Source organism: Loxodonta africana, chromosome 11 (assembly GCF_030014295.1).
Source record: "Loxodonta africana isolate mLoxAfr1 chromosome 11, mLoxAfr1.hap2, whole genome shotgun sequence".
NCBI lineage: Eukaryota > Metazoa > Chordata > Mammalia > Proboscidea > Elephantidae > Loxodonta > Loxodonta africana.
The window spans coordinates 107,708,368-107,732,567 of record NC_087352.1 but is presented as its reverse complement, the minus strand read 5'-3'; the positions used below and the strand labels follow the sequence as shown (position 1 = coordinate 107,732,567).

The following is a 24,200-nucleotide window of genomic DNA, read 5'->3' as shown; positions in this document are numbered from 1 at the left end:
AAGTAGACAACTCAATAGAAAGTCAGAGGAGCAGAACTGAGCAACTGGAAGTCAGAATTGGTAAACTTGAAGATAAAGCACTTAGCACAAATATATCTGAAGAAAAATCAGATAAAAGAATTTTTTAAAAATGAAGAAACCTTAAAAATCACGTGGGACTCTACCAAGAGAAATAACCTGCAAGTGGCTAGAGTACCAGAACAGGAAAAGATAACAGAAAATACAGAAAGAATAGTGTGAAAGATGAGAAGATATCTATCTGAAGCTCAATGAACTCCACATAAGGTAGATTTTAAAAGAAAGTCACCAACACATATTATAATCAAACTTGCCAAAACCGAAGATAAAGAGAGAATTTTAAGAGCAGCTAGAGATAAACGAAAAGTCACCTACAAAGGAGAGTCAATAAGAATAAGCTCAGACTACTCGGCAGAAACCATGCCGGCAAGAAGGCAATGGGATGACTTATACAAAACATTAAAGGAAAAAAATGGCCAGCCAAGAATCTTGTACCCAGCAAAGCTGTCTCTCAAAAATGAAGGGGAAATTAGGACATGTACAGATAAACAGAAGTTTAGAGACTTCATAAAACCCAAACCAAAACTAAAATAAATATTAAAGGGAGTTCTTTGGTTAGAAAATCTATAATATCAGGTATCAACCCAAGGCTAGAACACTGGGCAGAGCAATCAGATGTCAATTCAGACAGAGAAATCACACAAAAATAAATCGAGGTTTAAAAAAAACACTCAAAACAGGGAAACAGTGATGTTATTATGTAAAAGAAGACAATCTTAAAACAATGAAAAAGGACTAAACTGTAGTCATAGATCTTTCTTATGTATTGGAAGACAAGGCAATACAAAGAAATAAAAGTTAGGTTTAAATTTAGAAAAATAGGGGTAAATATTAAGGTACCTACAAAGCAAACTATCCTACATACCAAAGTAAAATACAAGAAAAAAAAATAGAGACTCAGCAGAAACAAGATCAACAACAACGAATATGAAGAAAACACAGTATATAAACTTCTTAGCACAAAAAATTAAGTGAGAAAAAAAAACTGTCAACAACACCCAAAAAAAGACATCAAGGAGGTGGGACCCAGATGGCTGACTAGGTAGAAGCTTCTGCTTATCCCTCTTGCAATAAGACTCGAAAAAACAAGTGAATCAATTACATACAGGACAAGCTACGAACCCTGACCATCAAACACACAACTATGGAGTTGACCTGAGTGACAGGGGAGCAAAAAGCCATGCGCTGAAGCAGCGACCGCTTCCGGAGCCGGTGTGCTGCACTGCAGCCTTAAGCCCTTGCAGTTCCCTGGTGCCAGAGTGGTAGGGCTGATCACACCTTACTAAGACGGGGCAAGCACAGGACGCACCCCCTAACCCCCTGGAGCAACCTTGGTGGGGACCCAGCCAGCAAACACAGGCTGCACACTGACATGGCTGACAGGTGAATGAGAAACCACGGGGAAGCAGCAACTGGTTTCGGAGCCTAAAGCACAGCGTCCCAACCAGGAGACCTTGGCGTTGGGCTTTGGACTAAGCACGGAGGGGCTGAATGCAGCTTCCTGAGATGGCGCAAGCATAGGATGCAGCTCTAACCCTCTGGGGCAATCTCTGCAGGGACCCATTCAGCTGCAAACAGGCTACACACCGCTCTGGAATCTCAGATAAAACAATCCTCACCAAACAAGATAAGTAACTTTGTCTCTCTTGCTGGGCTACTCTCTCCTATCTATCTGATCCCTCCCCTCCCTGCCCCAGCTGGCTTCATTAGCATTGGAATTCCCTGGGCCAAAGAGTGAAGTGCGCTGCAGGTTTTTTTTTTCCCTAACCCACTCTCCTGGCCTGAGAAAAGCAGCAACTAACAATCGGGGAGGGGGGAGAATCCTCCCCTGGCTTCCCTAAACTGGAATAACAGTACAGAGCCAGCTCCATCCAAGCTAAGAGATCCACAGTCTTGGACTTTCACCCCAACAGGGAACCTGGTGGCTATTATAATGCAAAGGCAATTCTGATAGAGATCTGATTGTAATTGTTTTAGCTGAGCAGTGGAAAGGTAAGTTTTGGAGGTCAGATACCTCCCTACCTATTAAAGAGAGCCCTCGCTGATCCGCACCAGGGAACTGAGGGCTGAGGCTCCACCCAAACCACCCAGCCACCTGCTAAAGGTGTCTGAGGATAGTGACACCTACCAATCTTTAGAGGTACAAGCATTGGGTGCCTAAGGTACAGCTGCAGAGCCCACCCACCAGAGTGCTCTAGAGAATGGAGACACTCCTACCTCACTGGCACATGGGGGAAGGCTGTCAGCATCCTGCCCTTGTCGGAGTGTGACGTCCTGCCACTACTAGAAACTGGCACAAACAACCATCACCACTACTCCTCTAAGTTAATAGGTGAGAGCCTACACCACACACTAGGTGACCCACTATCAGGACACCTGAGTTGATTATATTCAAGAATAGTGAATGGACCCGTAGGTTCATATACCTGGTAACAGCTCAAACCAGCTGGTAACAGGACACAAGTGATTCAAAGGCTATGACAATCAAGATAGCGCAATCTAGTAGCCCATCTGGGTGTACTGAAACAAAAGAAAACAAGAAGATAAAACTCAGTGAGGAAATATAAAATGAATCCTTACAATATCTTAAAGATGGCTCAGACACAGCAGTCGATATCAAATCACATAAAGACGCAGACCATGATTGCATCTACAAACCCCCAAATAAAAGAATCAAAATCTGTCTCAGATGAAGATACATTCCTGGAATTGCCAGATGTAGAGTATAAAAAACTAATAGACAGAATGCTTCAAGACATCAGGGATGACCTCAGAAATGAAATAAGGCAATCTACAGAAAAATCTAAGGAACACACCGATAAAGCAGTTGAAGAAATCAAAAAGAATATTCAAGAACATAGTGAAAAATATAATAAGATGTAAGAATCCATAGAGAGACAGCAATAAGAAATTCAAAAGATTAATAATAATATTACAGAATTAGACAACTCAACAATAGGAAGTAAGAGGAGCAGAATTGAGGAATTGGAATGCAGAGCTGGGAAGATGGAGGATAAGGCAATTGACATCAACATATTTGAAGAAAAATCAGATAAAAGAATTTTAAAAAATGAAGGACACCTAAGAATCTTGTGAGACTCTATCAAGAAGGATAACTTGTGTGTGATTGGAGTTCCAGAACTGGGAGGAATAACAGAAAATACAGAGAGCATAGTTGAAGATCTGTTGGCAGAAAATTTCACTGGCATCGTGAAAGATGAAAGGATGTCTATCCAAGATGCTCATCGAACCCCATACAACACAGGTCCCAAAAGAAAATCACTAAGACATACTATCACCAAACTTGGCAAAACCAAAGATAAAGAAAAATTTTAAAAGCAGCCAGAGATAAACGAAAAGTCACGCACAAAGGAGAATCAGTAAGAATAAGTTCGGACTACTCAGCAGAAACCACGCAGGCAAGAAGGCAATGGGATGACATATATAGAGCACTGAAGGAGAAAAACTGCCAGGCAAGAATCACATATCCAGCAACACTCTCTCTCAAATATGAAGGTAAAATTAACACATTTACAGATAAACACAAGCTTAGAGAATTTGCAAAAACCAAACCAAAGCTACAAGAATTACTAAAGGAAATTCTTTGGTCAGAAAATCAATAATATAAGATACCAACACAACACAAGGTCACAGAACAGAACAACCTGATATCAACTCAGATAGGCAAATCACAAAAACAAAATAATATTAATTTTTTTTAAAAAATGCTCAAAACAGGGAATCATTGATGTCATTATATAACAGATTACAATAATCAAAAAACAGGGACTAAATAGAGGAGGCATAGATCTTCAATATGGAGAGGAAACCAAGGTGATATAGGGCGATACAAGTTAGGTTTTTACTTAGAAAAATAGGGGTAAATATTAAGGTAATCACAAAGAAGTCTAACAATTCCATACTTTAAATTAAAAACCAAGATGAACGTAACGACTCAGCAAAAATGAATTCAGCTACTATGAAAATGAACACACAATTTACAAAGAAAAACTTCTCAGCAGAAAAAAGTTACTGGAAAAATGAAATTGTACAAAACACTCAAAAAAAGGCATCAAAATGACAGCACTAAACTCATACTAATCTATAATTATGCTGAATGTAAATAGCTAAATGTACTAATAAAGACACAGGGCGTTGCAGACTTGATAAAAAACATGCTCCGTCTATATGCTGCCTACAAGAGACACAACTTTGATTAAACAAACACGAATAAACTAAAACTCAAAGGATGGAAAAAAATATATCATGCAAACAACAATCAAAAAAGAGCAGGGGTGGAAATATTAATTTCTGACAAAATAGACTTTAAAGTTAAAGTCACCACAAATCATAAAGAAGGACACTACATAATGATTAAAGGGACAATTTGCCAGGAAGATACAACCACATTCACTATTTATGCACCCAACGACAGGGCTGCAAGATATATAAAACAAATCTTAACACATTTGAAAAGTGAGATAGACACTTCCACAATTATAGTAGGAGACTTCAACACACCACTTTCGGTGAAAGACAGGACATCAAGTAAGAAGCTCAATAGAGATACCGAAGATCTAATTCCTACAATCAACAAATTTGACCCCATAGACTCAGACAGAACACTCCACCCAACAGCTGCAAAGTACACTTTCTTTCCTGGTGTATGTGGAACACTCTCTAGGCCACACATTAGGTCATAAAACAAGCCTTTGCAGACTCCAAAACATCAGAATATTACAAAGCATCTTCTAAGACCATAAGACCATAAAAGTAGAAATCAATAACAGAAAAACCAGGGAAAAGAAACCAAATACTTGGAAACTGAACAATACCCTGCTCAAAAAAGACTAGGTTATAGAAGACATTAAGGAGGGAATAAAGAATTCATAGAATTCAATGAGGCTGGAAACACTTCCTATCAAAACCTTTGGGACAAAGAGAAAGCAGGGCTCACAGGTCAATTTCTATCAATAAATACACACATACATAAAGAACAAAGAGGAAAAATCAAAGCACTGTCCCCAAAACTTGAACAAATAGAAAGAGATCAAAAAAAGAAACCGTCAGGCACCAGAAGAAAACAAATAATAAAAATTAGAGCAGAATTAAATGAATTAGAGAACAGAAAAACAACTGAAAGAGTTAACAAGGCCAAAAGTTGGTTCTTTGAAAAAATTAACAAAACTGACAAACCATTGGCCACACTAACTAAAAAAATACAGGAGAGGAAACAAATAACTCAAATAAGAAATGTAATGGGCCATATTACAACAGACACAACTGAAATTAAAAGAATCATATCAGATTACAATGATTTTATCAATTGAAGCAGAAAAGGCATTTGACAAAGTTCAACACCCATTCATGATAAAAACTCTCAGCAAAATAGGAATAGAAGGAAAATTCTGCAACATAATAAAGGGCATTTATACAAAGCCAACAGCCAACATCATGCTAAATGGAGAGACCCTAAAAGCACTTCACCTGAGACTGGGAACCAGACAAGAATGCCCTTTATCACCACTCTTATTCAACATCGTGCTGGAAGACCTAGCCAGAGCATTTAGGCTAGACAAAGAAATAAAAGGCATCCAGGCTGATAAGGAAGAAGTAAAATTATCTCTACTTGCAGACAACGTGATCTTATACACAGAAAACCCGAAGGAATCCTCAAGAAAACTACTGAAACTAAAAGAAGAGTTCAGCAGACTATCAGGTTATAAGATAAACATATAAAAATCAGTTCGATTCCTCTACATCAACAAAAAGAACATCGAAGAGGAATTCACCAAATCAATGCCATTCACAGCAGCCCCCAAGAAGATAAAATACTTACGAATAAATCTTACCAGAGATGTAAAAGACTCATACAAAGAAAACTATAAAACATTACTGTAAGAAACCAAAACAGACCTATGTAAGTGGAAAAACATACCCTGTTCATGGATAGGAAGACTTAACATTGTAAAAATGTCTATTCTACCAAAAGCCACATGTATGAACAATGCACTTCTGATACAAATTCCAATGACATTTTTTAATGACATGGAGAAACAAATCACCAACTTCACATGGAAGTGAAACAAGCCCTGGATAAGAAAACCATTACTGAAAAAGAAGAACAAATTTGGAGGACTCAATCTACCTGATTTTAGAACCTATTATACCACCACAGAAGTCAAAACAGCCTGGTACTGGTACAATAACAGAAACATAGACCAAAGGAACAGAATTGAAAATCCAGACGTAAATCCATCCACTTATGAGCAGCTGATATTTGACAAAGGCCCAGTGTCAGTTAATTGGGGAAAAGATAGTCTTTTTAACAAATAGTGCTGACATAACTGGATCTCCATCTGGAAAAAAATGAAACAGGACCCGTATCTCACACCAATGACAAAAACTAACTCCAAATGCATCAAAGGCCTAAATATAAAGTCTAGAACGATAAAGATCATGAAAGAAAAAATAGGGAAAACATTAGGAGCCCTAATACATGCCATAAACAAAATACAAAACATTATTAAAAATGCCAAAGAGAAACCAGATAACTGGGAGCTCCTAAAAATCAAACACCTAAGCTTATCTAAAACTTCACCAAAAGAGTAAAAAGACCACCTATAGACTGCGAAAAAATTATCAGCTACGAGATCTCCAACAAGCACCTGATCTCTAAAATCTATATGATTCTGTGAAAACTCAACCACAAAAAGACAAAGACTCCAATTAAAAAATGGGCAAAGGATATGAACAGGCACTTCACTAAAGAAGACATTCAGGCAGCTAACAGATACATGAGGAAATGCTCATGATCATTAGCCATTAGAGAAAAGCAAATCAAAACTACAATGAGATATCATCTCACTCCAACAAAGAAAACAAAAAGGTGGCATTAATCCAAAAAACACAAAATAATAAATGTTGGAGAGGCTGCAGAGAGACTGGAACACTTACACACTGCTGGTGGGAATGTAAAATAGTACAACCACTTTGGAAATCGACTTGGCGCTTCTTTCAAAAGCTAGGAATAGAACTACCATACAACCCAGCAATCCCACTCCTCGGAATACATCCTAGAAAAATAAGAGCCTTTACATGAACAGATATATGCACACCCATGTTTACTGCAGCACTGTTTACAACCGATGACTCCCCTGACAGGGAATGCAACAGAAAACCCCTGTGGGAGCAGGTGAACAGTGGGATGCAGACCCCAAATTCTCATAAAAAGACCAGACTTAATGGCCTAACTGAGACTAGAAGGAACCCGATGGTCATGGCCCCCAGACCTTCTGTGGGCCAAGGACGGTAACCATTCCCAAAGCCAATTCCTCAGACAGGGATTGGACCAGACAATGGGTTGGAGAGTGATGCTTGTGAGGCACGAGCTACTTGGATCAGGTGGACACTTGAGGCTGTGTTGGCATCTCCTGCCTGGAGGGGAGGTGGGAGGGTAGAAGGGCTTATAATCTGGGAAAAAGGACACGAAAAGAGAGAGTGGGAGGAAAGAGCGGGCTGTCTCATGGCGGTCAGGGGGGAATAATTGGGAATACGTAGCAAGCTGTATAACAGTTTTTATGTGAGAGACTAACTTGATTTGTAAACTTTCACTTAAAGCACAATAAAAATTATTAAAAGAAAAGAAAGGCATCAAAAGGACAGCACTAAATTCATACCTCTCCATAATTACGCTGAATGTAAATGGACTGAATGCACCAATTAACAGAGAGTGGCAAAATGGATTAAAAAACACAATCCATCTATATGCTGCCTAGAAGAGACACACTGTAGACTTAGAGACACAAAAACCTAAAGCTCAAAGAATGGAAAAAATATATCAAGCAAACAACAATGAAAAAAGAGCAGGAGTGGCAATATTAATTTCTGAAAAATAGACTTTAAAGTTAAATCGACCACAAAGGATAAGGAAACACACTATATAATGATTGAAGGGACAATATCCCAGGAGGATATAACCATATTCAATATTGATGCACCCAATGACAGGGCTGTAAGATACATAAAACAGACTCTAAGAGCATTGAAAAGTGAAATAGACAGCTCTACAATTAGAGTAGGAGACTTCAACACACTACTTTCGGTGAAGGGCAGGATATCCAGAAAGAAGCTCAATAAAGACACGGAAGATCTAAATGCCACAATCAACCAACTCAACCTTATAGACATATACAGAACACTCCACCCAACAGCAGTCAAGTATGCTTTCTTTTCTACTGCACATGGATCATTCTCTAGAATACACCACATATTACGTCATAAAGCAAGCCTTAGAAGAATCCAAAACACTGAAATATTACAAAGCATCTTCTCTGACTATAATGCCATAAAAGAAGAAGTCAGTAACAGAAAAGCCAGGGAAAATAAATCAAACACTGGGAAACTGAATAACCTGCTCAAAAAAGACTGGGTTACAGAAGAAATTAAGGACGGAATAAGGAAATTCATAGAATATAATGAGAATGAAAACATTTCCTATCAGAACCTTTGGGACACAGCAAAAGCAGTGCTCAGAGGTCAATTTATATCGATAAAGGCACACATACAAAAAGAAGAAAGGGCCAAAATCAAAAAATTATCCCTACAACTTGAACAAACAGAGAGCAACAAAACAAACCCTCAGGCACAAGAAGAAAGCAAATAATAAAAATTAGAGCAGAATTAAATGAAATAGAAAAGAGAAAAACAATTGAAAGAGTTAACAAAACCAAAAGCCGGTTCTTTGAAAAAATTAACAAAGTTGATAAGCCATTGGCCACACTGACAAAAGAAAAACAGGAGAGGAATCAAGTAACCCGAATAAGAAGTGAGATGGGCTACACTACAACAGACCAAAATGATATTAAAAGAATCATATCAGATTAAATGAAAAATTGTACTCTAACAAATTTGAAAACCTAGAAGAAATGGATGAATTCCTAGAAACACACGACCTACCTCAAGTAACACAAACAGAAGTAGAACAACTAAATAGACCCACAACAAAAGAAGAGATTGAAAAGGTAATTTAAAAACTCCCATCAAAAAAAAGCCCTGGTCTGGATGGCTTCACTGCAGACTTCTACCAAACTTTCAGAGAAGAGTTAACACCACTACTACTAAAGGTATTTCAGAGCATAGAAAAGGATGAAATACTCCCAAACTCATTCTATGAAGCCAGCATATCCCTGATACCAAAACCAGGAAGAGACACCACTAAAAAAAGAAAATTACAGACCTATATCCCTCATAAACTCAGATGCAAAACCCTAAGCAAAATTCTAGCCAATAGAAATAATCCACCACGACCAAGTGGGATTCATACCAGGTATGCAGGGATGGTTCAACATTAGGAAACAATTCATGTAATCCATCGTATCAATAAAACAAAAGACAAGAATCACGTGATTTTATCAATTGATGTAGAAAAGGCATTTGACAAAGTTCAACACCCATTCATGATAAAAACTCTCAGCAAAATAGGAATAGAAGGGAAATTCCTCCACATAATAAAGGGCATTTATACAAAGTCAACAGCCAACGTCTTCCTAAATGGAGAGAATCTGAAAGCACTCCCCTTCAGATCGGTAACCAGAAAAGGATGCCCTTTATCACCACTCTTATCCAACATTGTGCTGGAGGTCCTAGCCAAAGCAATTAGGCTAGATGAAGAAATAAAGGGCATCCAGATTGGCAAGGAAGAAGTAAAAGTATCTCTATTTGCAGTTCACATGACCTTATACACAAAAAACCCTAAGGAATCCTCAAGAAAATTACTGAATCTAATAGAACAGTTCAGCAATGTATCAGGATAAAAGATAAACATACACGAATCAGTTGGATTCCTCTACACCAACAAAAACAGCATCAAAGAGGAAACCAGAAAATCGATACCATTTACAGTAGCCCCCAAGAAGATAAAATACTTAGGAATAAATCTTAACAGAGACGTAAAAAATCTATACAAAAAAAACTACAAAACACTACTGAAAGAAACCAAAAGAGACCTACATAAGTGGAAAAACATACCTTGCTCATGGATAGGAAGTTGTAACATTGTAAAAATGTCTATTCTACCAAAAGCGATTTACATATACAATGCAATTCCAATCTAAATTCCAATGACATTTTTTAATGAGATGGAGAAACAAATCACCCACTTCATATGGAAGTGAAAGAGGCCCTAGATAAGTAAAGCATCACTGAAAAAGAACAAAGTGGGAGGCCTCACCCAACCTGATTTTACAACCTATTGTACCGCCACAGCAGTCAAAACAGTCTGGTCCTTGTACAACAACAGATACATAGACCAATGGAACAGAATTCAGCCTCCAGACATAAGTCCATCCACATATAAGCAGTTCATATTTGACAAAGGCTCAAAGTCAGTTAAATGGGGAAAAGAGTCTTTTTAACAAATGGTGCCGGCAAAACAGGATATCCATCTGCAAAAAAATGAATCAAGACACATCCCTCACTCCATGCACAAAAACTAACTCAAAATGGATCAAAGACCTAAATATAAAATCTAAAACAATAGAGATCATGGAAGAAAAAAATAGGGACAATGCCAGTAACCCTAATACATGGCATAAACAGTACACAAAACATTACTAGCAATGCAGAAGAGAAACTAGATACCTGAGAGCTCCTAAAAATCAAACACCTATGTTCATCCAAAGACTTCACCAAAACAGTAAAAAAGATTACTTGCAGATTGGGAGAAAGTTTTTAGCAATGACATTTCTGATCAGCATCTGATTTCTAAGATCTACATGATACTGCAAAAACTCAAATACAAAAAGACAAATAACCCAATTAAAAATGGGCAAAAGATATGAACAGACACTTCACTAAAGAACACATTCAGGTAGCTAACAGATAAATGAGGAAATGCTCACGATCATTAGCCATTAGAGAAATGCACATCAAAACTACAATGAGGGAGGCGGGGCCAAGATGGCAGACTAGGTAGACGCTACCTCGGAACCTTCTCGCAACAAAGACTCGGAAAAACAAGTGAATCGATCACATACATAACAATCTCTGAACCCTGAACAACAAACACAGATTTAGAGACGGAAAACGAACAAATACGGGGAAGCAGCGATTGTTTTCAGAGCCTGGAGCCAGCGTCCCAGTCAGGTAACCTTTGACGCCCAATTTAGGGCACAGCCCAGGGGAGCTGACGGCGCAAACAAGGGGCCCACCCCTACCCCCCTGAACTCACCCCAGGAGGGGGCCCAGCTGGTCCACGCGGGCGGCGTGGCGACACAGCCGGTGGGAGAAGTCCCCAGGAGGCAGTGACTGGTCTTGGAGCTGGGAGAGCAGCGTCCCAGCCGGGAAATCGTGCCGCCGGGATTTTGACTGGGCACTGTCATGGCACAAGCACGGGGAGCTGCTCCACTCCCCTGAACTAACCCCGGAAGGGGGCCCAGCCGGTTCGCGAGGGCAGCGCGGCGACGCGGCTGGCGGGACAAGAAGTCCCCGAGAGGCAGCGACTGATTTTGGAGCCGGGAGTAAAGCGTCCCAGCAGGGGAACCTTGACGCTAGGATTTGGACTGGCAGCGGGTGGCTTCAGAGGGCCAGATACCCGGGGGCAATATCCACACAGCCAGCACACATAGGCGACATGCCCCGCGGGAATCTCAGATATAACAGTCATTCCAAGCAAGACAAGCAACTCTGGCTATATTCTGAGGTGCTACTCTCCTATCTCGCTGATCCCTCCCCCACCCTCCCCAGGCGGCTTCATAAACATTGGAATTGCCTGAGCCAGAGGGAGAACGGCTCCGGCTCCGAGGCAGCTTTGCTTCCCCCCACTTTTTTTTTCTTCTTTTGGTCTTTTCCTAACCCACTCTTTCGGCCTGAGAGAAGGAACAACAAAAAAAAAAAAAAACCCAGGGACCAAAACTCCAACCCTAATTGCACTAAAAACACAGAACCAGCCACAGCCAAGCATATATGATCCAAATCTCAGACTTTCATCCTTACAGGGAACAAGGTGGCAGTTATAATCCAAAGGCAATTCTGATAGGGATCTGACTGCATTTTCTTTTAGCGGATTTTCTGGAAAAACTAGTTTCCCAGTGATAGCTCGGAGACAGCAGTCCATATCAAACCACATAAAAAAGCAGACCATGACACCTTCTATAACCCCCCAAACGAAAGAATCAAAATCTTTCCCAAATGAAGATACAATCCTGGAATTATCAGATACAGAATATAAAGAACTAATTTACAGAATGCTTCAAGACATCACAAACGAAATAAGGCAAACTGCAGAAAAAGCCAAGGAACACACTGATAAAACTGTTGAAGAACTCAAAAAGATTATTCAAGAACATAGTGGAAAAATTAATAAGTTGCAAGAATCCATAGAGAGACAGCATGTAGAAATCCAAAAGATTAACAATAAAAATACAGAATTAGACAACGCAATAGGAAGTCAGAGGAGCAGACTCGAGCAATTAGAATGCAGACTGGGACATCTGGAGAACCAGGGAATCAACACCAACATAGCTGAAAAAAAATCAGATAAAAGAATTTAAAAAATTAAAGAAACCCTAAGAATCATGTGGGACTCTATCAAGAAGGATAACTTGAGTGTGATTGCAGTCCCAGAACAGGGAGGGAGGACAGAAAACACAGAGAAAATAGTTGAAGAACTCCTGACACAAAACTTCCCTGACATCATGAAAGACGAAAGGATATCTATCCAAGATGCTCATCGAACCCCATTTAAGATTGATCCAAAAAGAAAAACACCAAGACATATTATCATCAAACTCGCCAAAACCAAAGATAAACAGAAAATTTTAAAAGCAGCCAGGGAGAAAAGAAAGGTTTCCTTCAAGGGAGAATCAATAAGAATAAGTTCAGACTACTCAGCAGAAACCATGCAGGCAAGAAGGCAATGGGACGACGTATACAGAGCACTGAAGGAGAAAAACTGCCAGCCAAGGATCATATATCCAGCAAAACTCTCTCTGAAATATGAAGGCGAAATTAAGATATTTACAGATAAACACAAGTTTAGAGAATTTGCAAAAACCAAACCAAAGCTACAAGAAATACTAAAGGATATTGTTTGTCAGAAAACCAATAATATCAGATACCAGCACAACACAAGGTCACAAAACAGAACATCCTGATATCAAATCACAAAATCCTGATATCAAATCACAAAAACAAATTAAGATTAATTAAAACAAAAAAATTCTCATAACAGGGAATCACGGAAGTCAATCTGTAAAAGATCACAATAATAAAAAAGAGGGATTAAACACAGGAGGCATAGACCTGCCATATGGAGAGTGATACAAGGCGATATAGAACGATACAAGTTAGGTTTTTACTTAGAAAAATAGGGGTAAATAATAAGGTAACCACAAAGAGATAAAACAACTCCATAACTCAAGATAAAAGCCAAGAAAAACGTAACGACTCAACAAACATAAAGTCAAACACTACGAAAATGAGGATCTCACAATTTACTAAGAAAAACGTCTCAGCACAGAAAAGTAAGTGGAAAAATGAAATTGTCAACAAAACACATAAAAAGGCATCAAAATGACAACACTAAACACTTATTTATCTATAATTACGCTGAATGTAAATGGACTAAATGCACCAATAAAGAGACAGAGAGTCACAGACTGGATAAAGAAACACGATCCGTCTATATGCTACCTACAAGAGACACACCTTAGACTTAGAGACACAAACAAACTAAAACTCAAAGGATGGAAAAAAATATATCAAGCAAACAATAAGCAAAAAAGAAGAGGAGTAGCAATATTAATTTCTGACAAAATAGACTTTAGACTTAAATCCACCACAAAGGATAAAGAAGGACACTACATAATGATAAAAGGGACAATTGAACAGGAAGACATAACCATATTAAATATTTATGCACCCAATGACAGGGCTGCAAGATACATAAATCTAATTTTAACAGAACTGAAAACTGAGATAGACACCTCCACAATTATAGTAGGAGACTTCAACACACCACTTTCGGAGAAGGACAGGACATCCAGTAAGAAGCTCAATACAGACATGGAAGACCTAATTACAACAATCAACCAACTTGACCTCATTGACTTATACAGAACTCTCCACCCAACTGCTGCAAGATATACTTTTTTTTCTAGCACACATGGAACATTCTCTAGAATACGCCACATATTAGGTCATAAAACAAACCTTTGCAGAATCCAAAGCATCGAAATATTACAAAGCATCTTCTCAGACCACAAGGCAATAAAACTAGAAATCAATAACAGAAAAACTAGGGAAAAGAAATCTAGTACTTGGAAAAAGAACAATACCCTCCTGAAAAAAGACTGGGTTATAGAAGACATCAAGGACGGAAAAAGGAAATTCCTACAATGCAACGAGAATGAAAATACTTCCTATCAAAACCTATGGGACACAGCAAAAGCAGTGCTCAGAGGCCAATTTATATCGATAAATGCACACATACAAAAAGAAGAAAGAGCCTAAATCAGAGAAGTGTCCCTACAACTTGAACAAATAGAAAGTGAGCAACAAAAGAATCCATCAGGCACCAGAAGAAAACAAATAATAAAAATTAGAGCTGAACTAAATGAATTAGAGAACAGAAAAACAATTGAAAGAATTAACACAGCCAAAAGCTGGTTCTTTGAAAAAATTCACAAAATTGATAAACCACTGGCTAGACTGACTAAAGAAATACAGGAAACAAACAACCCGAATAAGAAACGAAAAGGACCACATCACAACAGAACCAAATGAAATTAAAAGAATCATATCAGATTATTACAAAAAATTGTACTCTAACAAATTTGCAAACCTAGAAGAAATGGATGAATTCCTGGAAAAACACTACCTACCTAAACTAACACATTCAGAAGTCGAACAACTAAATAGACCCATAACAAAAAAAGAGATTGAAACGGTAATCAAAAAACTCCCAACAAAATAAAGCCCTGGCCCGGACGGCTTCACTGCAGAGTTCTACCAAACTTTCAGAGAAGAGTTAACACCACTACTACTGAAGGTATTTCAAAGCACACAAAATGACGGAATACTACCCAACTCATTCTATGAAGCCACCATCTCCCTGATACCAAAACCAGGTAAAGACATTACAAAAAAAGAAAATTATAGACCTATATCCCTCATGAACATAGATGCAAAAATCCTCAACAAAATTCTAGCCAATAGAATTCAACAACATATCAAAAAAATAATTCACCACGATCAAGTGGGATTTATACCAGGTATGCAAGGCTGGTTTAATATCAGAAAAACCATTAATGTAATCCATCACATAAATAAAACAAAAGAAAAAAACACATGATCTTATCAATTGATGCAGAAAAGGCATTAGACAAAGTCCAACACCCATTTATGACAAAAACTCTCACCAAAACAGGAATTGAAGGAAAATTCCTCAACATAATAAAGGTTATTTATGCAAAGCCAACAGCCAATATCACTCTAAATGGAGAGAACCTGAAAGCATTTCCCTTGAGAACGGGAACCAGACAAGGATGCCCTTTATCAACGCTCTTATTCAACATCGTGCTGGAAGTCCTAGCCAGGGCAATTAGGCTAGACAAAGAAATAAAAGGCATCCGCATTGGCAAGGAGGAAGTAAAGTTATCTCTATTTGCAGATGACATGATCTTATACACAGAAAACCCTAAGGAATCCTCCAGAAAACTACTGAAACTAATAGAAGAGTTTGGCAGAGTCTCAGGTTATAAAATAAACATACAATAATCACTTGGATTCCCCTACATCAACAAAAAGAACACAGAAGAGGAAATAACCAAATCAATACCATTCACAGTAGCCTCCAAGAAGATAAAATACTTAGGACTAAATCTTACCAAGGATGTAAAAGACCTATACAAAGAAAACTACAAAGCTCTACTACAAGAAATTCAAAAGGACATAGTTAAGTGGAAAAACATACCTTGCTCATGGATAGGAAGACTTAACATAGCAAAAACATCTATTCTACCAAAAGCCATCTATACATACAATGCACTTCCAATCCAAATTCCAATGTCATTTTTTAAGGTGATAGAGAAAAAAATCACCAATTTCATATTGAAGGGAAAGAAGCCTCGGATAAACAAAGCATTACTGAAAAAGAAGAAGAAAGTGGGAGGCCTCACTCTACCTGATTTCAGAAACTATTACACAGCCACAGTACTCAAAACAGCCTGGTACTGGTACAACAACAGGCACATAGACCAATGGAACAGAATTGAGAACCCAGATATAAATCCATCCATGTATGAGCAGCTGATATTTGACAAAGGCCCAGTGTCAGTTAATTGGGGAAAAGATAGTCTTTTTAACAAATGGTGCTGGCATAACTGGATATCCATTTGCAAAAAAATGAAACAGGACCCATATCTCACACCATGCACAAAAACTAACTCCAAGTGGATCAAAAACCTAAACATAAAGACTAAAACGATAAAGATCATGGAAGAAAAAATAGGGACAACCCTAGGAGCCCTCATACAAGGCATAAACAGAATACAAAACATTACCAAAAATGATGAAGAGAAACCCGATAACTGGGAGCTCCTAAAAATCAAACACCTATGCTCATCTAAAGACTTCACCAAAAGAGTAAAAAGACCACCTACAGACTGGGAAAGAATTTTCAGCTAGGACATCTCCAACCAGCACCTGATCTCTAAAATCTACATGATTCTGTCAAAAATCAACCACAAAAAGACAAACAACCCAATCAAGAAGTGGGCAAAGGATATGAACACACACTTCACTAAAGAAGATATTCAGGCAGCCAACAGATACATGAGAAAATGCTCTCGATCATTAGCCATTAGAGAAATGCAAATTAAAACTACGATGAGATTCCATCTCACTCCAACAAGGCTGGCATTAATCCAAAAAACACAAAATAATAAATGTTGGAGAGGCTGCGGAGAGATTGGAACTCTTATACACTGCTGGTGGGAATGTAAAATGGTACAACCACTTTGGAAATCTATCTGGCGTTATCTTAAACAGTTAGAAATAGAACTACCATACAACCCAGAAATCCCACTCCTCGGAATATACCCTAAAGATACAAGAGCATTCACACAAACAGATATATGCACACCCATGTTTATTGCAGCTCTGTTTACAATAGCAAAAAGCTGGAAGCAACCAAGGTGTCCATCAACGGATGAATGGTTAAATAAATTGTGGTATATTCACACAATGGAATACTACGCATCGATAAAGAACAGTGACGAATCTGTCAAACATTTCATAACATGGAGGAACCTGGAAGGCATTATGCTGAGCGAAATTAGTCAGAGGCAAAAGGACAAATATTGTATAAGACCACTATTATAAGATCTTGAGAAACAGTAAAAACTGAGAACACATACTTTTGTGGTAACGAGGGGGGGAGGGGGGAGGGAGGGAGGGAGGGAAGGAAAGGGTTTTTTATTGATTAATTAGTAGATAAGAACTGCTTTAGGTGAAGGGAAGGACAACACTCAATACATGGAAGTTCAGCTCAATTGGACTGGACCAAAAGCAAAGAAGTTTCTGGGATAAAATGAATGCTTCAAAGGTCAGCGGAGCAAGGGCGGGGGTTTGGGAACCATGGTTTAAGGGGACTTCTAAGTCAATTGGCAAAATAATTCTATTAGGAAAACATTCTGCATCCCACTTTAAAATGTGGCATCTGGGGTCTTAAATGCTAACAAGTGGCCATCTAAGATGCATCAATTGGTCTCAACCCACCTGGAGCAAAGGAGAATGAAGGATACCAAGGTCACACGACAACTAAGAGCCCAAGAGACAGAAAGGGTCACATGAACTAGAGACCTACATCATCCTGAGACCAGAAGAACTAGTTGGTGCCCAGCCACAATCGATGACTGCCCTCACAGGGAGCACAACAGAGAACCCCTGAGGGAGCAGAAGATCAGTGGGATGCAGACCCCAAATTCTCATAAAAAGACCATACTTAATGGTCTGACTGAGACTAGAGGAATCCCGGTGGCCATGGTCCCCAAACCTTCTGTTGGCACAGGATGGGAACCATCCCCGAAGACAATTCATCAGACATTAAAGGGACTGGACAGTGGGTGGGAGAGAGATGCTGATGAAGAGTGAGCTAATTATATCAGGTGGACACTTGAGACTGTGTTGGCATCTCCTGTCTGGAGGGGGGATGAGAGGATAGAGAGAGTTGGAGGCTGCCAAAGTTTTCACGAAAGGAGAGACTGGAAGGGCTGACTCATTAGGGGAAGAGCGAGTGGGAGTACGGAGTAAGATGTATGTCAACTTATATGTGACAGACTGACTTGAATTGTAAACGTTCACTTGAAGCTCAATAAAAGTTAATAAAAAAAAAAAAAAACTACAACGTGATTTCATCTCACTCCAGCAAGAATGGCATTAATCTAAAAAACACAAAATAATAAATGTTGGAGAGGTTGTAGAGAAACTGGAACACTTCTACACTGCTGGTGGGAATGTCAAATGGTACAACCACTTTGGAAATCGATTTGGCACTTCCTTAAAAAGCTACAAATAGAACCATCATAGGATCCAGCAATCCCACTCCTTGGAATATAACCTAGAGAAATAAGAGCCTTTACATGAACAGATATGTGCACGCCCATGTTCACTGCAGCACTGTTTACAACAGCAAAAAGATGGAAGCAACCAAGGTCTCCATCAACAGATGAATGGATAAATTATGCTATATTCACACAATGGAATACTATGCATCGATAAAGAACACTGATGAATCTGTCAAACATTTCATAACGCGGAGGAATCTGGAAGGCATTATGCTGAGTGAAATTAGTCAGCTGTAAAAGGACAAAATTGTATAAGAACACTATTAAAAGAACTCGAGAAATAGTTTAAACAGAGAAGAAAATATTCATTGATGGTTATGAGAGGGAGGAGGGAGGGAGGGAGGAAGAGGTGTATTCACTAATTAGTAGATAAGAACTATTTTAGGTGAAGGGAAAGACAACACCCAATACAGATGAGGTCAGCACAACTGGACTATACCAAAAACAAAGAAGTTTCCTGAATAAACTGAATGCTTCGAAGGCCAGAGTAGCAAGGGTGGGGGTTTGGGGACCATGGTTTCAGGGGACATCCAAGTCAACTGGCATAAAAAAATCTATTAAGGAAACATTCTGCATCGCACTTTGGAAAGCGGCGTCTGGGGTCTTAAACACTAGCAAGCAGCCATCTAAGATGCATCAATTGGTCTCAACATACCTGGAGCAAACAAGAATGAAGAATAGCAAGGACACAGGGTAATTATGAGCCCAAGAGACAGAAAGGGCCACATGAACCAGAGACTACATCAGCCTGAGACCAGAAGAATTAGAAGATGCCCAGCTACAATCAATGACTGCCCTGACAGGGAACTCAACAGAGAACTCCTGAGGGAGCAGGAGAGCAGTGGGATGCAGACCCCAAATTCTCATAAAAAGACCAAACTTAATGGTCTGACTGAGACTAGAAGGACCCCGGTGGTCATGCCCCCAGACCTTCTGTTAGCCCAAGACAGGAACCATTCCCAAAGCCAACTGCTCACACCAGTATTGGACTGGACAGTGGGATAGAAAATGATATAGCCGAAGAACGATCTTCTTGGATCAAGCAGACACTTGAGACTATGTTGGCATCTCCTGTCTGGAGGGTAAATAAGAGAGCAGAGGCAGTCAGAAGCTGGCTGGAATGGACATGAAAAGAGAAAGTGGAAGGAAGGAATGGGCTGTCTCATCAGGGCGAGAGCAATTAGTAGTATATAGCAAGGTGTATATAAATTTTTGTATGAGAGACTGACTTGATTTATAAACTTTCACTTAAAGCATGATAAAAATTAAAATTAAAAAAAGCTAGAAATAGAACTCTTATACGATCCCCCATCTCACTCCTTGGAATATATCCTAGAGAAATAAGAGCCCTCACTCAAACAGATATAGGTACACCCATGTTCACTGCAGCACTGCTTACAACAACAAAAAGACAGAAACAATGTAGGTCCCTCCCCATCAATATATAAATGGATAAACTAATTATGGTATATTTACACAATGGAATACTACACAACAATAAAGAACAATGACTAAGCTGTGAAACATCTCATAACATGGATGAATCTGGAAGACATTATCCTAAGTGAAATTCATCAGTCGCAAAAACACTTCAAGGGACAGACTAGCAGGGGCGGTACTCTGGGGACCATGGTTTTACCAGCCGTCTAGGTCAACTGGCATAACAAAATTTACTAAGAAACTGTTCTGCATCCCACTTTGGTGAGTGGTGCCTAGAGTCTTAAAAGGTAGCAAGCAGCCATCTAAGATGCATCAGTTGGTCCCAACCTACCTGGAGCAAAAGAGAATGAAGAACATCAAAGACACAAGGAAAATACAAGCCCAGGAGAAAGAAAGGGCCACATAAACCTGAGACTCCATCAGCCTGAGACCAGAAGAACTAGATGGTGCCCGGCTACAAGCAATGACTGCCCTGACAGGGAAGACAAGAGAGTCCCTGATGGAGCAGGAGAAAAGACCAGACTTAATGGTCTGACTGAGACTGGAAGGACCCCAGAGGACATGGCCCCCGGACTCTCTGTTAGCACAAAACTAAAACCATTCCTAAAGCCAACTCTTCAGACAAAGATTATACTGGACTATAAGACATAAAACAATACTGGTGAGGAGTGTGGTTCTTAGATCAAGTAAACACATGAGACTAAGTGGGCAGCTCCTGTCTGGAGGTGAGATGAGAAGGCAGAGGGGGGACAGGAGCTGGTTGAATGGACAAGGGGAATACAGGGTGGAGAGGAGGAGTATCCTGTCACATTACAGGGAGAGCAACTAGGGTCACATAATAATGTGTGTATAAGCTTTTGTATGAGAAACTGACTTGAATTGTAAACTTTCACTTAGAGCACAATTAAAATAAAATATTGTAATCAGTTAAATTACTTAAAAGAGTACAGAATAAAAGCTTCATTTCACTACCTGTCATACTCCCTGGAAATTTATATCCAGGAATTTACTATACACTCCCACTTTCTCACAGACAACTCAGAAAACCTGAACACTGCCTCCTCGTTTAACTCCTGGCACTCAGCCTCTCAGGCAGCAAGGTCCGCATACCCTAGCCAAGGATACTGTGAGCACCAGTTCACTGATAGACAAGGCAGGAAGTTGGACAGACTCAGTTCCCTGCATTATATTAGCTCTCTTTGGCCAGTCTCTATCTGTGAAAACAGCCAGCGACCCAGAGCTTTACTATCACGTGGGGGCTGGAGGGATCACGAGCCACGGATACATCCCTCCCTGTGGCCAGCTGCTCAAGGTCACACAGCACTTCTGGGGCAAGGCAGAGCTCCCACCGCACTCCGCTTCATCATTCCTTAGCTCTAGTCAGGGTATCCCTTTGCCAAAATCTCACAAACAGAAGCCAACACAAAGTCCAAGTCTTCAAAGAAAAGGAGATTGAGCATTACTATTATGTCTCTGCAAAGGAAATCAGCCTTGGGAAGAATGGCTTACTCAAGAGAAAGACAATGAAGAGAAAGACCAAGCATAGCCCCTCAGAGAAAGGACTGGCAGACCCTCGTATATTGCCCTGCTGCCTACCTGGCTGTCAGAGGGAGAAGTAGGGTCCTTGTGGGTCTATGGCCTCTGTGTGAGGTATCCTCCTGATCGTGGACCCCACAGTCCACACTGCGCAGCAGATCACTGGCCTCGCCAGTCAGCCACACTTCCAGAGAGGCACTGCTGGGCAGGGCTGCTCTCACGCCAAGCAGGGGAAGGCAGGAATGGCAGAGATTGGAAAACATGCAAGGGAAAACAAGGTAAGTTCAGTTCATTCTTAAACTGTCTGTCTCTAAGACAAAGGTTAAGTGGAGAACCTGGCCCTTCTCTGCAGTAGGAATTGTTCCAGCTGAGCCACTTGAGTCCTGTGAAGTGGAACCATTTAAAACACACTGGCACCTGGGCACAGCAAGAAGGAGGCGTTTCATGGACTTCACACCTGGGACAGGGAAAGCGTAAAGCAGTAAGTCACGTGTACAGCATTACAGAAGGAAAGAGGAAAAGGCAGATAACCAAGCCAAACCCGTTGCCAGCCGGTCAATTCTGACTTATGGTGAACCCTATCGGGCACAGCAGAACTCTCCCTTAGGGTTTCTAAGTATTTAGCAGTCAAGCTCTTAACCACTACACCACCAGGGCTCCACTGAAGCACTTCTAAAACTGCATTTGCTTTATTTCATTTTTCAGACATCTTGAAGTTGTACCTAAAAATGTTCCTTAAAGATGGACCCACATTCTGCTGAGGCACAGACATGCATGCATTTTTGTGTCAGGGACATTTCCACAAACATAATATGTATGGGTGCATTCATTTAGTCGTTCAAGAAATGCCACATCATTTTTATTTTAGTAAACTTTACTATTTCATTTTTTTAAATAAAAATACATGAAAATTTAAATATTTTTATAGATGTGTAATATATAATTTTTTTTTTTTTTTTAAATATATAAAAGCTGACCGGCACAAGGGCACAGCATGTTGAGCTGAATTACTATTACAGCAACTGCTGACGGTAAATACTGACCATAGTGTGTCTTTTCGGTACCCAGCACAGAACCTCTGCTCTAACGTTCGCTGACTTTGGTCTCCGCGGCCATGCGAGTCACCGACCGCGAGCGAACCTGCTGCCTGTCCGGCCGCTCTAGTGGCACCCGGTGCCCATAGCGCAGACGCAAACCCCGCGGTGACCAGCAGCGGTGCCGGGTCGGCTGAGTCAGCACACCACAATGGTACGGCTTGTCCGTAACCAGCCGCCCTGAGCCTCTCAGGACCCGGAGACACGCGGCGTGCGGCCGGCAGCAAGGAGACTTCTGAGCTGAGCCTTCCTTCCCCCAAAACATAAATGCGGGGCATCCGGAAGCAGAGGCAGTCATGTCCCTGCCTCACTTTGCAAGGGCGGCGAGGAACAGGTTGCAGGACGCAGAGGCGAGCCCTCCCTGGCCCACAGGCCTGTCTCTTCACAGTCCTGGCCCTCTGGGCCCCCAGTGGGGCAAGAGCTCTCACACCTGGCCCTGGGCGCGAGCACGAACTCCTGAAAAGTGGGCTGAACAAGGAGAGGTGGAAAACAGCTGTTCACGTCAAAGCACTAGCCTGGGCGTTCCTGTCGGTTGACCTTCTCCCAGACTTCCGGCCTGCCATTCCACTCCAGCCAAGGAAATCTTTCAGGCAAAGCAGACACGTTCCCGCTGTCTAAAGCTAAAGTACAACCAGGCGTCCTATTCCCCCACCCACCACCCACCACTGCCTAGGCCTGAGCTCTTTATCTGGAAAATCCAGAAGGTCCATCTCCTAAGCCGTATAAATACCAGAACCATCTAAGAGAAAAATAGGACAAGGCCACCCTCAGGCAAGTTTGTACTAAAATCTGTACTAAGCAGCACCTTAGCCAACAAAACTCAGGACACGGTGCTCCCTGGGAATTCTTCCTCTAAAAAACAACACAACCCACCACCACAGACACACACACACATGCACTCTTGTGTGCAAATGTGTATATACTCACGTGTACACACACTCACAATGCTGAGGAGGCTTGAGAAACCTTAAGATCAGGATACTAAAAAGGAAAAGCACAAAGGGGAAAAAGCAGTTTTTAACAAAGCCAGAAAAAAAAAAATGCCTTAAAGAAACAAAAAAAAAAAGGATTTTTTTCAAGTGACATTTTAGTCCAACAGTGAATATTTCCCTAGTTATTTCCAAACTCAAGGGAAAAAGACAAAGAACAGCACCTGTACAAGAGATTACAAAGTGCTCAGGAGGAATGAAAGCTTGAAAAAGACAGGAAGCCATCAACATTCTGGTTTTGCTTCCTCAGCAACCAGCACTGTCTAGTCTCCCAGGCATCCTGGAGGGAGGGCACACCAGGATACAGCCAAGTGCAGACGTTACTGACCTGCCACCAGCCAGAGCACTCGAGCACACTGACACATCAGGACTCAGGGCCACTGTGCCCAGGCTGAGCATACTGGCAGGGCCACATCAGATGACTGATCCCCACACCA

General features: G+C 40.4%; 1 long non-coding RNA gene across 3 annotated transcripts in view; it reads right to left on the bottom strand.

Moving 5' to 3' along the window:
• Positions 1 to 24,200, bottom strand: part of LOC111749600 (uncharacterized) — a 183,009-nt gene that overhangs the window by 44,737 nt on the left and 114,072 nt on the right. The window contains exon 1 of one of the 3 annotated variants that reach the window (XR_002784837.2): positions 21,741 to 22,713. The exons of the other annotated variants lie outside the window; for them this stretch is intronic. This is a non-coding gene — a long non-coding RNA (uncharacterized LOC111749600). Of the gene's footprint in view, positions 1 to 21,740; positions 22,714 to 24,200 lie in introns of those variants that run through there. 3 annotated transcript variants of the gene reach the window in all.